We start from the raw sequence: 18,410 nt of genomic DNA, 5'->3' as shown, positions 1-18,410 counted from the left end.
GGAGGAAGGGAGGGAGGGCCGCGGGGAGGAGAGAGCAGGAGCCCTTTACCTTCAACCCACCATTACCAGGGCTGAGCTGAGTCACGGCAGCTCAGGTGAGCTCGGCCCTCAGGGGCCCACTGGGTCTGGGCTAGCCTGAGCTCTTTGCTGGAAAAGGTGGAGGTGCTGTGACTGGGAACCAGTTCTGTGCTTCCCAGATGCACCCCTCCTGCCAACACATGCACCTCTGTACCCTTCCCCTCCCCACTTTGTTTAAATCTAGGTTGTAGGCAGAAAATCAAAGGGCTCTGCTTGGCTGTTGGGCTCCTGGATAGCAGGGACAGGTCTCACTTGGAAGAGCTTTGGAAATGGCCAGGAGGTAAGCAGCAGACAGATGTGACGTCTGGCAGCAGGAAAGGGGAGGAGGAGCAGGCACAGGTGTCTCCTGACCACTGCTTGGGACCAATGCCCCTGTCCACTCCAAAATCAAATAAAAACCACTTCTCAGGATTTCATATTGCTTTGTTTTGCTCCTAGTAGAGATCATTGGTGCACCCCTTAATCTACCCACTTCTTGTGGCATCCCCTCCCCCAGAGTTAGCTGTCTGGTTAGGGTCCAGTTGGACTGGGAACCAGGCATCCCTTCTAGGGCTCCCTCTTTTTTTTTTTTCTTTTTTTCTTTTTATTTTTTAAAGATTTTATTTATTTATTTGACAGACAGAGATCACAAGTAGACAGAGAGGCAGGCAGAGAGAGATGGAGAAGCAGGCTATCTGCTGAGCAGAGAGCCCGATACGGGGCTTGATTCCAGGACCCTGAGATCATGACCTGTGCCGAAGGCAGAGGCCCCAACCCACTGAGTCACACAGGCACCCTCTTTTTTTTTAAATATTATATTTATTTATTTGACAGAGAGAGGGAGAGATCACAAGTAGGCAGAGCAGCAGGCAGAGAGAGAGATGGGAAGCAGGCTCCCTGCTGAGCAGAGAGAGCCCGATGTGGGGCTCCATCCCAGGATCCTGAGATCATGACCTGAGCCAAAGGCAGAGGCTTTAACCCACTGAGCCACCCAGGCGCCCCTCTAGTGCTCCCTCTTCAGAGACGCATTTACATCCAGCAAAATCCAGACCAGCACCTGAAAACGTAAAGCTCCATGCTACAGCACAGGATGCTTCTCTGGGTAACCAAGGACCGGAGCGTGCCCCCACCCCGGGGCTGAAGGAGGACTCCCCACCCCACCCCTGCGCTCTCTGTTCTTCACAGTTCTGCGTGGTTTTCTTGCACGTGGCTCGCGGTCCGTGGCATTCCCTTTAGTTTGCCTTCTCTGCAGTTTTATGGTCTCCTCTGACTCATCTTCTGTCTGTGGTCTTCATGTACAGGGAGGAACTGTTAGCTGCAGAGGAAGGAGGGAGCCCCAGGAGGACTGTGAGAGTGGGGAGCACTCTGCAGGTTTTCATAAGGCTTACTGAGCCAGCCTCAGCTTGGGCGTGGGGTGGTAAGGGCTAATTTTATGGGGTAGCTAAAAGGCACGGTTTTTAAAGGACAGATGTTCTTGGTCTAGCTCCGCTCTCCTTTCTTTTTTCAAAAGACTTTATTTATTTATTTGTCAGGGAGAGAGCACAAATGGGGAATGGCAGGCAGAGGGACAATCAGGCAGAGGGAGAATCAGGCAGAGGGAAAAGCAGATTCCCTGCTGAGCAAGGAGCTCCAGGTGAGACTGGATCCCAGGAACCCGGGGTCATGACCTGAGCCAAAGGCAGATGCTTCACTGACTGAGCCACCCAGGCGCCCTTCCCCTCCCCCTTCTTTTCTCCCCGTACTTTCCCTTCAACACTGAAATGCCAGCCACAGCACCATGTTCTGAGATGACCAGGCCCAGTTTTCAACCCCCTGGGACTCACACCTGCATAGGGGGAGACCAGCAGATAAGCACTTGCAGTGCCATAGGGACTATGAGAGTATTTGCAAAATTCTGTGTGTGCATAAAGAAGGCATCTGTGGGACGGGTCCACTTGGGAGAGAGAAAACTTTAATTGGATCGCAAAAGATAATTGTATGTTTGGTAGGAAAGTTTTGAGAGAAAGACATTTCAGGCAAACAGAGAGGCATGAGCAAAGATGGGTTGAAGTAGGCTGGCATATTTGCGAAGCTGGGGATAGCTCCCCTAGATTAGTGAGAACTCCAAAGGAGAAGCACTAGCTAAAGGGTTAAGGATGGGGCGCCTGGGTGGCTCAGTCGGTTGGGCCTCTGCCTTCCACTCAGGCTCAGGTCATGATCTCAGAGTCCTGGGATTGAGCTCGGCTTTGCTTGACTCCCTGCTCAGCAGCGAGCCTGCTTCTCCCTCTCCCTCTGCCTGCCGTTCCCCCCTGCTTGTGCTCTCTCTCTCTCTCTCTCCCTCAGATAAATAAAATCTTTAAAAAAAAAAAAAGAAAAAAGAAAAAGAAAAAAAGAAGTGCAGGCTAGGAGCTGACGGCCTTTCTTGGTGACCCGAATGAAGTTATGAAGTTGTGACACCCCCTATCTCCTTACTCCCAAGCTTTGCTTTTCCTTTGTGGTATCATCAAATTTCAGGAAGGTCTTTGAGGGCAGGGAATCTGTTCCTCTTGTTTATGTTGTATCCCTAGCATTTGGCACAGTGCCTACAACGTACTTGGCACTTAGTATCTATGGAGTGATCATGAAGGACTTTGTATGTCATGGTGAACAGTCAATGCCTTCTTAGATTCTCTCAGAATAATTTTTATAGACTGTAAAAGCAATCATCAACATTTTGAGCTGGGGAGTGACATGATCAGTTTTACGTTTTATACAAATTACTCTGCTACCAGTCCAATAAATAAATTGGAGAGGAGAGAGAGCAAAGGTGGAGGGAAAAGTTGGGCAGTTATTTTAACAGTGTAGCCAAGAGGGGACTCCCTGTTAAAGAAGTGGAAATGCAACGGAAGCCTCTAAGAGACTTGTGAAGAAAGCAGAAAGGACAGGATTTGGATGACTGATTGGCTCTGAGTGTCACAGAGAAGGAGGGGTCTGGGCGATCTGGTTAGCAGGAGGATGGTGGTACATTTCATGGACGTAGGAAGTAAAGGAAGAGGAGCAGGCTTTGGGGGGGAGATAATGATCTTAGCTCTTGACATTATTAAGCTGGAGGTAGTTATGATCTTAGGTGGAGATTCTAAGTAGGCAGTTGGGTATATGACCTGGGAGCTCAGAAGGCAGGGCTGACAAAAGATAAGATTTAGAAGGCATCAACATGCTGTTTTAAACTTTTGATAACAGGTTTAGTCCTTTTCCTAAGAAAAAATGCAAATAAATATACACATAAATTTCCCTATAACTTAAGACATGTCATATGAAGCCCATCCAGAGAACCTAGGTTCAGATACAGTATGGGTAAGATCTCTCTGACTGTCAGACTATTGAGTGAGAGAAAAGGGGGGAGGTCCAGTGAGGGAAGGAAGTAGAGGAGATGGGGGAGGGGCAGGAGAAGAAGGCGAGCAATGGCAGAAACTGGGCACACAGCACTTCTGCAGGGTGTGAAAAGGAAGAACAGCTGACAAAGGAGATTGTGTAGGAGGGGTTAGAGAAGAGGGGAGAAGAGGGGAGCCCAGGCAGCAGAGACCTTTAAGGAGGCAGAAGTCAACATTGTTTAAGTGCTATAGAAAGTTCAAGAAGTCTTCTCAACATGGGCTTCTGGGAGCTCTTCGTGACCTTGGCTTGAACAATTCCAGGGGCTGGGCTGGGGGAGAGAAACTCATGACTTTGGGTTGAAGATTGAACAGAAGTGAGAAAGTGATTTCATCAATTACTACTATTTCTGAGAATCTCCATTATGAAGGCATCATGGACCTTGGTTGAGGTGCCCAGGATCCTTACCCACTGCCCTTCATATCAGCATCTCATTTTCCCTTGAAGAAGCCCCCACTGTGAGTAGTCTTAATAGAAAGTGGTGACTGGTTTCTACTACATAAGCCAAGTGGGCCAGAGCCCCCTTCCCTCCTGCCTTGGGCCAGCGTTATGTGCTAAACTGTGTCTCTCACAAATCTGTATGTTGAGGTTCTAACCCCAAGTACCTCCGAGTGTGACCGTATTTGGAGACAGAACCTTGGAAAGGCTGTTAAGTTAAAATAAAGTCATTAGGGTGTGTCCTAATCCAATATGACTGGTGTCACTACAAGAAGAGAAGATGAGGACACAGAAAGGCACGGACCGGACCGGAAGGCCATGTGATGACACAAGGAGAAGATGGCCTTCTACAAGCCAAGGAGAGAGGACTCAGAAAAAACCACCCTGACAATACCTTGGTTTCAGACTGTTAGCCTCCAGAACTGTGAGAAAATAAATTTTTGTTCTTTTTTAAAGATTTTATTTCTTTATTTGAGAGAGAGAATGAGAGCAAGAGAAAGAGCATGAGAAGAGGGAGGGTCGGAGGGAGAAGCAGACTCCCCAAAAAGCCCGGAATCTGACGTGGGGCTTGATGCCGGGACTCCAGGATCATGAACTGAGCCAAAGGCAGTTGCTTAACCAACTGAGACCCCTAAGCACCCCAAAATTCTGTTCTTTAAACCACCTGGCCTGTGTTACTTTATCATTAGCAGTCTGAGCTGACTCAGACCAGAAGCCAAGGACCGGGCATGTAATCTAGGCTTTGCCAACTTCTGGAATGTTGAATCCTGAAAAAGTGACACTTATTACTTAGAAGGGAGGTCCATTCACAAGGGAAGGAGATGGTTGGCTGCTGGTCATCAAGCAGTGGAGAGACCGACCTGCCTCCAATTTCCACCTGGGGAATTCCTTTCCTTTCCTTAATACACCCAGATTCTGATACAGTCGCTTCCAGAGCCCGGAGTGAGATAGGAAGGAAGGGGAATGAGAAGACGGCAGCTAGAGCGATGAAGGAGAGTCAAGGAGATTTTGTTTTGTGTTAAGGGAAAGACTTGAACTTCTCCACAGGCCATTGGGCTTTCTTAACGGCCAAATGGTGAACGGCTATGGTGAACGGCTTCACTTTCCGCGGCCGCCCACTAGCCAGAATGTTAGCGTAGGCGGTTAGGTAGGTTCTAACAGGAGACCTGGACATCTGCAAGCAGCACCAGGAGAGTCAGAGGCCTTCTCGGCAGCCCGCCACCAGAGCCGAATCAAACCAGACAGCACTCCCCCCCATGCCATGATGGAAACCCCTGACCAAATAAGGAAGAAAAAGTGCAAAACCCTGCTTCCTGCCCTAAAGTAATGAATATTCCACCCCCTAGTTAACAACTCTCAGAAAGCGCTAGAAACTCAACCCCAGGGGCTAGCAGCAATCTTTTGAGCTCACAGGCCCTCACATCTCTAGAGGCTACCTTTCACTTAAAACAACTTTCCCTTTAGGTTGCTTGCTTGTGTCTGTCCTTGAATTCTCTCTCTTGAGGCGATTGAGAACTTTGGTGACATCTTTGGGACAGGCTGGGTCGAGGGTCCAAGGCCTGGGGTCTCCCCAGTTCACCTGGCAACAAGAACAGTTAGAAGTCCCTTCCCTCCCCCAGTCAAGGGTAGGAGGCACAGACCCATCTCTTGGAGAGAATGTCAAAGAATTTGTAGCCGTGTGTCAGTAGTGCCACAGCTGGCGACTCTGGTAACTTTCGGAGGATTTCCTGATCCTTTGAGGGTACGGTGATTAAAATGAAATCTTTATTATTATTATTTTAAGATTTTATTTATTTACTTGACAGAGACATGGAGAGAGCACAAGCAGGGGGAGCAGCAGAGGGAGAGGGAGAAGCAGACTCGGGGCAGAGCAGGGGGCCCAGGGCAGGACTAGATGCCGGGACCCTGGGATCAGGACCTGAGTCAAAGGCGGACGTTTAACCTGCTGAGCCACCCAGGAGCCCCTAAAGCAAAATCTTCAAAATAGAGAGTCTCCGTGTATACATATTGGAGAGCATAGAATGGAGGGAAGGAAAGAATTTTCATCTTATTCAAGAACAATCACAGGAAGAAGGGAAGAGGTTGGTATTAACTGGAAAGAAGAAAGCCAGGCAGACAACACGGAACCCTTCCTTCCTCTCTCCCAAGAGTCTGGGTACGATTATGGCCACGAGAAAGCGGTGTACCTCATGGCATTTTCCCAGCTCAGCCCTGTAGTGCAATTGCTGAAATATCCAGGAAACAAGGACTTCTTGAACTCAGATCCATAGTAATCTCTGAGTCCTCTGCAACTCAAAAATTGCTAGGACTCCGTTGACTTAATAAGCAGAATATGGTGTACAATGAGGGAATGACACTACCCAATATCCATCCTTCTTCCTTCCCAATACAGTGCTGATTTGGTTCAGGCGCTCAGGTCATCCCACATACAGAGGTGAATCCTGACTGGTCTAAAACACGAGGGTAGAGCTTTCTCCTGGCTCTTATTGGCTAAGGGAGTGAAGAGGGGACATTGTCCAAAAGATCCAATTGGGCAGAAAGGACTGGCTTTTATATGTCAGATTTGGGCGGAACGGCATCTCTCTTCCACTGGACATGAACAAGGACTCATTATGTCTCAAGGTTTGGGGGCAGCTCTTGGTAAGACTTTGAGGGCAGCCAGCATGAAGCCAAAGCCATACCACCCAAGAGGGCAGAGAGGAAGGGAGGGGAGGGGTAGAATGTGGCCTCGGTGATATCACCGAACTTTTGAGGCAACCAGGCCAGATTTTTATAATCTGAGGTACATTTCCTTATTGTTTAAGCCTGTTTAAGTCAAGGCTTGCTGCTTGGGAGACAAAGGCATTCTAATGGATACATAGGTTATTTACAGAGTACCAACTAAAAGGATACAAAACTCTCTTTCTGGAAAGAGCTACTAGTGAATAGGAGGCCAGGAGTTCTAGACCAAACTTATGTGACCCAGAACAAGTCACCGAATCCCACCAGGTCTCAGTCTCTACAACCAGCAGAGGAGAAGGTGGCCTCTGTGTTTGTTAAGATGCTCTTTGATTAGGGGCACCGGGTGGCTCAGTGGGTTAAAGCCTCTGCCTTTGGCTCAGGTCATGATCTCAGGGTCCTAGGATGGAGCCCCATGTCGGGCTCTCTGCTCAGTGGGGTCTGCCTGCCTCTCCACATACTTGTGATATCTCTCTGTCAAATAAACGAATAGGGGCGCCTGGGTGGCTCAGTGGGTTGGGCCGCTGCCTTCCGCTCAGGTCATGATCTCAGGGTCCTGGGATCGAGTCCCGCATTGGGCTCTCTGCTCAGTGGGGAGCCTGCTTCCTCCTCTCTGCCTGCCTCTCTGCCTACTTGTGATCTCTCTCTGTCGAATAAATAAATAAAATCTTAAAAAAAAAATAAACGAATAAAATCTTTTAAAAAAAAAAGGATCCTCTCTGATAAGACAGTTCTGTCTTAATGAATGTTAACTACAGGAAAGATGTCTCCTTACTTTTCAGTAAGCATCACTGATCCAAAAAAAAAAAAAAAAAAAAAAAGAACAATGAAGGCCCAGAGAGAGGAAAAAGAAATGTAATTCCCTTTTAAAGGAAATAGTCTACTTGGTCATTTTAATAACGAAATATAGTAATCTCTGAACTTGAAATACAATCGATATCAGAGTCATTTAATAAAAATGATTCACTGTTAAACATCCAGTAAAGTGAGGAAAAGAAACAGAAAAGGAAACTGGCAGAATCGAAGAGAAAGAGGTGGCGGGGGACCAGGCAGAGAGTGAGACACAAGGAAGCAGAAGGTAGAGAAAACCCTGGAAAAGTAAAAGGTAACAGGAGAGGTACCTGGGTTCATAGACCCCCCGAGTCTCGAATGTAGTTGGAAAACATGCACAGCACAAGACATGCACACGGAAGTCTGGGAACAGATACGTGTGCAGTGGCACATACAGGGGTGGTTGTGGGGGAAAAAGAAAAGTCAACTCCAAACAACAGGAAGCCATAGATGCAGGGGCTGGGGGGAGAAAACAACACAGAAATAAAATTGGTTTTGTGGTGTGACTTTAAGTGACGGCCTGTTTACTTTGGCTGTGCTCATTAACATGATATAACTTATTGACATTAAAGAAGGCTCTAGAATTTTGAAATTCTCTGCTAGAGCAACTTATAAATGCCCTGCCTTGGTATCCCCGTGAGAACACACTTAGAGTCCCCCCCACCGCCCCGACTTGCAAACATTTAAAGTTAAAAGAAGTGTTGATGGTGTGGTTTGGGGGGCCAAGGAGGAAGGAAATCCAGGTTTCGGTTTCGGTAGGGCGATGGCTAGCTGTCAAGCCACTTCTCTTCCCTAAACCCCTGTTTCTTTATTCCTCAAGTGAGGTAATGATTATGTCTAACTCCTATCTTAAATAGGCTGGCTTCCGATGGTAATTTCTAGACATGGCAGAATGCAGTAGACTTTGTCTTCCAAAAATCCTAAAGAAAGCCATCGGGCAACTTTGGGGAACTAAAGGAATTTTCTAGCAGAGCTAGCAAATGAGTACCTCTAAGATATAAAAATTAATCATAAAACCTGAACTCATACTTTCACTCACATGCAAACTAGTCAGTATTCAGGAAAATAAAAGGTAACACCAAGAGAAGGTTTGGAAAGGAGATGGAAAAGCAGTTTGGTTTCGTTACTCGATACCATCTCTCTGGAGATGAGGGGTTTGGAGGCCTCAGCAGGAGCATGAGGAGAGCCCAGAACCAGCCCTGAAGATTCAGTCCTTGTCCCTCTCACCAGTATTTGGTCGTTGTCTGCTTTAAACATTTTCTGTTTGAAAATGTGCACATGAATCGATAATATACTCTTGTTACTAAATAACTGAAGCGCTTCAGAAGTTAATAAAACAAAAGTGAAAGTGACTCTTAATGACTTTTCTCCCTTCCCTAGAGGAACCATGTAGAACGTTGTGTCCTTCCCGAACTTGCCTGATGCATTCATATTTGTGTGAACACATAACCATCTACACATCTCTATATTCTGTTCATTTGTTGCAGATACTGTTTACATATTGCATTATGAGATTTTTCTGCCACTGGATTTTTTATGGTAATTCCACATACACACAGGCCTACACGACACAACATTTGCCACATTTTTTTTCATTGGAGAAAAAAAATGTTAAATATTTTCAAGCGATGTGTGGAAAGGAAGAGACAGTGTTACTCCTTTGACTTGGATTCTTAAAAGGCTCAGGTCATTATCGGCACCAGAACAGGGACCCGAACTCACCTGCTCCACAGCCACTTCTCCCTTGCCAACAGAACATGCGTTTGTTTGGACAGATGGAGGTCAGACCTCTTCCCAGCCTCAGGGAGTGACCTCTGGTTCATGTAAGTCAGTACTTCTTGTATCTGAGCTGCATCAGGGTCATCCGGAAGGCTTGTTTTTTTTTTTTTTTAAAGGCCCCCCTCTCCCTTTTTTAGTTTTTAAATTTTATTTATTTGACACTGAGAGGGAACACAAGCAGGGGTAGTGGGAAAGGGAGAAGCAGGCTTCCCGCTGAGTGGGGAGCCTGATGCTGGGATCAGGGCCTGGGGCCCAAAGCAGACGCTTAAAGACTGAGTCACCCAGGCCTCCCTGGAAGGCTTGTTTAAGTACAAACCAGTGGGCCTCTCTCTCAGATTTTCTGATTGTGCTGGGCCTGGGAATTTGCATTATTCTTTCTTTTTTTCCTTTTTCTTTCTTCCTCTCTCTCTCTCTCTCTCTTCCTCCCTCCTTCCTCCCTTCTTTCCTTCCTCTTTCTCTCAGTTTATTTATGTAGTTTTTAGTGATCGCTACACCCAACCTGAACTCATAATCCTGTGATCAAGAGTCACTTGAGTCTTGAGTCACTCACAACTGAGCCAGTCAGGTGCCCTGAGTTTGCATTTCTAGTAAGTTTCCAGGTGATGGTGGTCCTGCTGGTCCCAGAACCCTCTTCGAGACCCACTTCCCTTGCGCAGAGGAAAGGAGACTCCCCGTTTAGCACGGAGCGTGAGGCAAAGCTTGACCTCACCACCCTGAGATCGTGACCTGAGCCGAAATTGAGAGCTGTAAGTTTAACCGATTGAGCTGTCCAGGCGCCTCTTGCAATCTTTTTATTAAATTAATTCCAGTATCATCAATGCACAGTGTTATATTTGTTTCAGATGTGCAATAGAGTGATTTAACGATTCTGTACGTCACTCAGTACCCATCACCTGTCCTCCCCCAACTTCCTCTCTGGCGACCAGCAGTGTGCTCTCTGTAGTTAAGAGTCTTGCTTGGGTTAGGGTTAGGGTTAAGGTTAGGGTTAGGGTTAGGGCGGTGAACCTTAAGGAAGGCACGTATTGTGTGGAGCACTGGGTGTGATGCATAAACACTGAATCTTGGAACACTGAAAAAAATAAAATTAAATTAAAAAAAAAGAAAATGGGGTTTCATCATTTTTACTTGCATTTCTTTGATTACTATTATGGCTGAGCACTTCCCATGGATTGTACTGGCTGCATTTCCTCTTTTATATTTCTTTTCTTTTTTTTTTTTTTAAGATTTTACTTATTTATTTGACAGACAGAGACCTCAAGTAGGTGGAGAGGCAGGCAGAGAGAGAGAGAGAGGAGGAAGCAGGCTTCCTGCGGAGCAGAGAACCTGATGCAGGACTCGATCCCAGTACTCTGGGACCATGACCTGAGCTGAAGGCAGAGGCTTTAAACCACTGAGCCACCCAGGCACCCACCACTCATACTTCTATTAGGTGGGAAGTACTTAAGACACACTCTGGCACACTCAGACATTTAAGGTCTGTTTATCCAAATGTCTTTGGATGTCTGTTTGTACACCCGCCCCTGCCTATTGCTCAGGACTCTATGTTTTTCTCTTTACACTTGATCGTAGCCAAAAGGCAGAGAAGCAATCTCTATTTTTCTCCTTGACGGCTTGTATAATAAAAATACCTCTTTGGTGGGGGGGCATAAGTAAAAAAAAATTTTTTTTTTCAAAATTTGCTGTTGGTGGTTTATTTTGAGCTGATTTTAGTTTTGTATTACTCAGAAATTTTATTTATTTATTTTTTTAAAAGATTTTATTTATTTAACAGAGAGAGATCACAAGTAGGCAGAGAGACAGGCAGAGAGAGAGGAGGAAGCAGGCTCCCTGCTTAGCAAAGAGCCCGATGCCAATGCCGATGCGGGGCTCGATCCCAGGACCCTGGGATCATGACCTGAGCTGAAAGCAGAGGCTTTAACCCACTGCGCCACCCAGGTGCCCCTACTCAGAAATTTTAAAATGTAAAAGTTTTTCCCTCCTTCTATCTTACACCCCAGGCTTAGAAATCTTTTTCTTCCTTGAGGGAATTTGATCACCGTTCAGTTCTATTATAGTCTGGGTTTCCAATGGCTTGTTTCTTCTGGCTCACCCTGTGGTCCTTCTGAAATATATTTGTGAGTTTTGATGTTTGTCTAACAGCTTGCTTTATTAAGCTCCCTACTTCAGAAGAAACTGTGGTTAGAAACACACAGCATCGATTTACCGCCTTAACCATTTTGCAGTGTACAGCAGTGTTTAATCTGTTCACATTGGTATAAAAAGGTTTCTAGAATTTTCCCATTTTGTAAAACTAAAACTCTTTATCCGTGGAACACTAATTCTCCCTTTCCCCTCCCCCAAACCCTTGGCAACCACCTTTGTACTTTCTGATTCTATGGTTCTGATAACCTTCGATACTTCTTTTCAGTGAAATGGTACAGTATTTGTCCTTCTGTGACTGACCTTTTTTGCTTAGTTTAATGTCCTTGAAGTTCATCCATGAGGTAAAATGTGAGAGGATTCCCCTCTTTTTAAGGCTGCCTAATATACTACCGGATGCGTATGTCACATTTTCTTTAGTATTTGTCTCTCTCTCTCTCTCTTTTTTTTGTTTTTTTTTTTTTTGTTTTTTTCCCCCACTATTTGTCTCTTAATCTGTATTTATCTGGCCATTTGTGTTGTTTCCATGTCTTGGCTCTTGTGAATAATGCTACAAGGAACACAGGGGGGCAGATAAAACTTTACAATCCTTTTTTGGATTCTTTTGCTAAGGTGATGGTGGTGGGGTTGAGATATTTAACAAGGAGAACTAGCAAAGTTAGATGTGGATTACGAAAAAGAGGGTGGAAGCCACAATGATACCCAGATTTCTGGCTTAGGAGATGCCTTTTCCTAAGGTAGGAAATATGGAGGGAAGGAATTTAGGGGGATGCAGCTGGGGGAACATGGTAAGTCTAGGTTTGGAGACTCTGGGCTTGAGGTACTCATGGGACATACCGATGAGTGATCAGGGTCAGTTTAACATCAGGAAGAAGAAGGCAGACTCGAGCTGAATTGTGCTTTAGGAAATTAACTGGAAGCCATAAAAGCAATTCCTTTATTTGCTGAGGCCTTGAGGTAGATGTATTTCTAGTGACAGGAAGACAATGTTGACTCACTTAGATCTCATTTACAGTTAGTTCTTCAAGTGTTCCGGTGGAATATTACTTGCTACTGAGCAAGCCAGCTTCGCTTTCCCCAGAAGCAACCTTTGACATGCTTGGCTTAGGATGGTGTTCCTACCCCCCGAGCCCCCGAATCTTCACCCTCGCTGAAGACCCACGCTCTTGGTACAGTGGACAAAGGACAAAGCAGGACTGAGAGGGAGGTTCTAAGCTAGATGAACTGCACACCTTAAATGCTGGGATCTAATTCTTAGTTTTCTGCTACAACTTCAAATCCTACCCTTGCCCCTAAGGACCCAAAGCCAGGGTGCAGATGAATGAAAGCAAGACTGTTTCTGAATGTCATTGTCTGATGTCAAGAGTCACTCAAGCAGAAGAACAGAGCAAGTGGCTTAAAGTAAGTATTCTCAGGTTCTTCTTGCTCCTGAACCTGACTCATTCCTACTTTCCTAGTCCTTTAGACTGTGGTTTTTTTGTGTTAAGCCACTCACTCAGATCTTTCTTTAGTTGTTTTTTAAAAAAATATTTTATTCATTTATTTGAGAGAGAGAGAGAGAAAGAGCGAGTGAGCGAGTGTGCATGAGCAGTGGGAGAGGCAGAGGGAGAAGCAGGCTCCCCGCTGCGCAGGGAAGCCTGATTTGGGGGGGGGGCTCCATCCCAGGACCCCAGGATCATGACCTAAGCCACGCAGGCGCCACTTTGTTTAGTTTTCTTGAAAACTGAGTATCTTTGTCAGGCAGCCTAGACTCACATTGCCCACTTAGTTTCAACAGAGGGCAGTAGAGAGCAGCTAACAGCTTCCGTTTCTAAGCTCAGAGAAAAAGTCGGTTTACATTATCCCAATGTCCAGGTCCCTATATATGGCACATCCGGCTTCATGTGTTCATGAAGGAGAGATCTCTATGGTGAGAGGGAAATCCCTGGAGAGTCAGCAACTATTTTCTGACTCCTCCTCTTACAAACAACAGTTTAGCTCTGTGTAACTCACAGAGGGCTTCATGAAGTTTGACCCTGAAGAATGAGTATGAGTTGGCAAAATAGCTTTGTTCACAGAAAATAGCGTGGGCAAAAACATGGCAACACATGGTGAACTTAGGGAACAGCAAGGAGGTGGGTATTAGTGGAGCACAGGATTGGGGTGCAAACGGCTGTGATAGATGTGTCCTCAGATGCTATGTGCCACCCTGATGGGTACAGATGCCATCTTGAAGCATTGAATATCATCCTGGAAGTCGCTGAAGGACTGGGGGGCAGGGTGGTAATGTGATCTGTTGGCCAATTTTGGTTTTGTTTTTAACTGAGTTATGTAATGGTATTGTCATTTTCCATTTTAGCCTGTCAGGGGGCATATAGCTATAACGCATTGTATTTTTAATTTGTATTTCTCTGGTAAGTAATGATGTTGGGTGTTTTCTCATGCGCTTTGGCTGTTTGGATATCCTCTTCTGTGAGGTGTCTGTTTGAATCTTTTGTTCACTTTTTAATTGTGTTGTCTGTCTTCTTACCGATTTGTAGGAGTTCCTTATGGCTTCTAGATATAAGACTCCTTCGTCAGATACACCCGTTGTAGATATCTTCTCCTCATTCATGGCTACTCATTTGTTAAATGATGTCTTTTGATGAAAAAACTTGATAAGACTTTTTGAAAACAGTAGAGAAGATGGATTGGAAGGAAGGAAGCTTGGTTAAGATTCTCTTTCAGGAATTTAGGCTGACCACTGACCAAGACAGCCTGTGCCCCTCTCAATTCTTGGAAGTCCATTCGCAACCCTTTTAAACGTAAACATAAAAATTTTTCATCTTTCTTTAATTATATCTTAAATTTCAAAATTGGTTTGGCAAATGTACAAGTATAAAAGTATTATAATACTGAATAAGTTTTCTAAACTCTCTTTTCCTTTCCTATTCTGATACATGCCCTGGGGGGGGTGTCTCTCCCCACTTAAGAAATCAGTGGAAGTGGGGCATTTGGGCGGCTCAGTCGTTAAGCCTCTGCCTTGGGCTCAGGTCATGATCCCAGAGTCCTGGGATGGAGCCCCCAATGCTGCTTTCTGCTCAGCAGGAAACCTGCTTTCCCCTCTGCACTCTCCCCCTGCTTGTGTTCCCTATCTCGCTGTGTCTCTCTCTGCCAAATAATACATAAAATCTTTTAAAAAAATGAAAAAAAGACATCATTGGAAGAGAGAGAAGTATGTTGAGGACAGAAAGCTGAACAGACACCAATATTTAATGGGTGGGTAAAGATAGATGAGCATTGAGGGGAGTAACAAGAATTGTCAGGGAGGCAGCAAGGAGGAGGACCCTAAGTCATGAGGAAAGAGGTAATGAACAACATCAAAGTATTTGGGGCCTGAAAAATGCAATGGTACATCACACAGGACTATATCCTGTCCCTGGGGTTCCAAAGCCCCTTCTTAGACTAGGAGGACGATTCTGAATAGTCCCTGTGCTTCTGGCGGAAGGAGCTTTTCCTATAAGAACCCAAGGCAACATCTTGACAACTCAGTGGGAGGAAACTTTGAATTTTAGAAAGAAAAGGGACTTCCCCTCCAAGGGAAGAGGGAAGGCAGGCAGCCTTTTGCTGCCACCTGGAGCTGGAGAAGGTGACCTGAGGTCTCCATCTCGAAGGGAAGTCTGGAAAACAAGATCCGGCTAAACGGAGGTTTCCACCTATTCTGGAAGGAGACTACTGTTGTGTGGCATCCTTTAGAAACCCGACTCCGCCATTCTCCTTTTGCTCATTTCGATTTCTTAATTTTTTTTTTTTTTCCATTTTAGGGGCGCCTGTGTGGCTCCGTTGGTTAAGCGGCTGCCTTCAGCTCAGGTCATGATCTCAGGGTCCTGGGATTGAGCCCCACATCCGGCTCCCTGCTCAACCAGGAGTCTGCTTCTCTTTCTCACTCTCCCTCCGTGCTCTCTCAAATAAATAAATACAATCTTTAAAAAAATTTTCTATTTAGCTGTGTTCATCTCTATGATAGCCTCGGAGCAGTTACGTTATTGGTGGCTGGCTAAGGTGGTGGCACGGAAATCCCAGTTCTCTGGGATTTTTAAAAAGAAAGGTCCATTGGTATTTTGATGACTTTCTCTTTCTCTTTGGTTTTCAGGACTTTGGATAGGATGTGTTTAGGTGGCGTGTGTGTGTGCTTAGCCTGCTTAGGGTTCTCTCAGCTTCTTGGATCTCTGGTTTGATCCATTATCTCCTCAAACGTTTCCTCTGCCCATCCTTTCTTCTTTGGAATTCCAATTACACTTCTGTTAGACCATTTTACATTGGTCTACATGTCTTAGATGCTCTGTTCTATTTTCTTTTTTTCACTTTCTTTTCCCTTTGAATTTCAGCTTGGTTAATATCTATGAATCCTCCCTTCAAGACACTGATTATTTCTCTGATATATTCTCTGATATATTTCTCTTGAAATATATATGACATCTGACAGCATATAAATTGAAGGTGCACTTGTTGATTTCATACATTTATGTATTATAATATGATTGCCATTGTAGTGAGGATTATCACCTTTGTCACATTACATAATTGTCCTTATTAGGGTAATTTTTAGGGTACCCCCTATTTAGGGTGCCTTGGTGTCTCAGAGAGTTAAGCATCTGCCTTCAGCTCAGGTCGTGATCCCAAGCCCCGTGTCAGGCTCCCTCCTCAGGGGGAGTCTACTTTTCCCTCTGCCTCTGCCCCTCCCAATTCATGCCCGCTCTTTCTCTCTATCAAATAAATAAATAAGATATTTTAAAAAATTTATCCTTTCTTTAGTAGAAATAATTAAGTTCTAGACTTATCAAGTTTCATGATTATGATACAATATTTCTATCTAAATTCACTGTAGAGTGCATTAGATCTCTAGGGCTTTTTTACTATTGATTGTAAGTTTGTACCCTTACAACCTTTTACTATTGATTGTAAGTTTGTACTTATTGATTATAAGTTTGTACCCTTAAATCTGTCCCACCTCTGACTTCTGATAACCATCATTTTACTGTTTGTTTTATAAGTTTGGCTTTTTGAAATTCCACATATAAAAGATATCACATAATACTTGTCTTTCTCTGTTTCACTTAAAATAATGTGCTCACGGTCCATCCATGTTGTTACAAATGGTTGGATGTCCTCTTCTCTCATGGTTAAATATCATTCCATTGTGTATGTGTGTGCGTGTGCACATGTGTGTGCATAGCACATCTTCCATTCATCCACTGATGGGCACTTCAGTTGTTCCCATGTCTTGCCTGTTAATAATGCTGCAGTAAGCATGGAAGCGCATATATCTCTTCAAAATTCTTCTTTCATTTCTTTTGGGTACTTGGCCAGAGTGGAATTGCTCAATGTAGGGTAGATCTATTTTTAATGTTTTGAGGAACCTCCATATTGTTTTCCATAGTAGTTGAAACAATTCCCATCCCCACCAATAGTGTATAAGTGTTCCCTTTTCTTCCCATCCTCAGCAATACTTGTTACCTCTTGTCTCATTGATGAAAGCCATTCTGACAGGTATATGTGATGTCTCTCTACGGTTTTGGTTTGCATTTCCCTGATGATGAGTGATGGTAAGCATCTTTTCATGTCCCTATTGGCCATTTGACTATCTTCTTTGGAAAAACATGTGTATAGTTCTTCTGCCCATTTTTACATCAAGTTTTTCGGGGTTTTGTTTTGTTTTGTTTTTGCTATTGAGTCGTATGAGTTATTTATATATTTTGGGTATTAACCCTTTATCTGATATAAGGTGTGCAAATTTTTTGTCTCATTCTGTGGGCTGCCTTTTATTTTGTCCATTGTTTCTTTTGCTGTACAAAAGCTTTTATGTTTGATTCAGTCCCCCATTTGTTGATTTTTTTTGCTTTTGTTGTTTGGACTTTGGTGTCATATCCAAAAAATCATTGCGAAGGCCAATGTTGAGGAGCTTCTAAGTTTTTTTCTAGGAGTTTTATAGCATCAGGTCTTATGTTTAAGCCGTTGATCCATTTTAAGTAAATTTTGGGGGGTGGTACAAGATAGGGGTCCAATTTCATCACCTTTCATCTGTTTGTCCAGTTTTCCCGCACCATTTATTGAAGATACTACCCTTTCTCCATTGGGTATTCTTTTTTTTTTTTTAAAGGTTTTATTTACTTATTTTACAGAGAGAGAGAGACCACAAGTAGGCAGAGAGGCAGAGAGGGGGAAGCAGGCTCCCCGCTGAGCAGAGAGCCCAACGTGGGGCCCGATCCCAGGACCCTGGGATCACGACCTGAGCTGAAGGCAGAGGCTTTAACCCACTGAGCCACCCAGGCGCCCCTCCATTGGGTATTCTTAACTGGGTTGTCAAATATTAGTTGGCCATACAAACAAGGTTTAATTCTGGACTCTCTTGGTCTATGTGTTTATTTTTAGACCAGTACTATTCTGTTTTTATTACTGTAGCTTTGTGGTATATAGTTTGAAGAGAGGAACTGTGATACTTTCAATTTGGTTTTTTCCCTCAGGATTACTTTGGCTATTCAGGAACTTTTGTGGTTCTATACAAATTTTAGATTTCTTTTTTCTTTTGTAATTCCTGTGAAGAATACCATTGATATTTTGATGGGCATTGCGAATCTGTACATGGCCTTGGGTAGTATGGATTTAAAAAATATTAGTTCTAATCTATGAACATGGATGTCTTTTCATGTTTATGTTTTCTTTGATTTCTTTCAGGAAAATCTTGTAGTTTTAGTTGAACAATATTTCACTTCCTTTGTTAAGTTTACTCCTAAGTATTTTGTTGTTTTTGATGCTAACATGAATAGGATATTTTTCTTTATTTCTTTTTCAGATGTTTCATCATTGGTATGTAGAATTGCAACTAATTTCTGTAAGTTGATTTTGTATCCTGCAACTTTACTGAAATCATTGATTAGTTCAAATAGTTTTATGGTTGAGGCTTTAGCATTTTCAATTTGCAAAATATCAGCTGCAAATAGCAACAGTTTTAATTCTTCCTTCCTGATGTGGATGCCTTTTATTTCTTTGTCTTGACTAGTTGCTGTGGCTAGGACCTCCAGTACTACATTGAATGGGAGTAG

This window comes from Mustela nivalis (assembly GCF_964662115.1).
Source record: "Mustela nivalis genome assembly, chromosome: 16".
NCBI classification, from domain to species: Eukaryota; Metazoa; Chordata; class Mammalia; order Carnivora; family Mustelidae; genus Mustela; species Mustela nivalis.
This window is presented reverse-complemented; position numbering follows the sequence as displayed.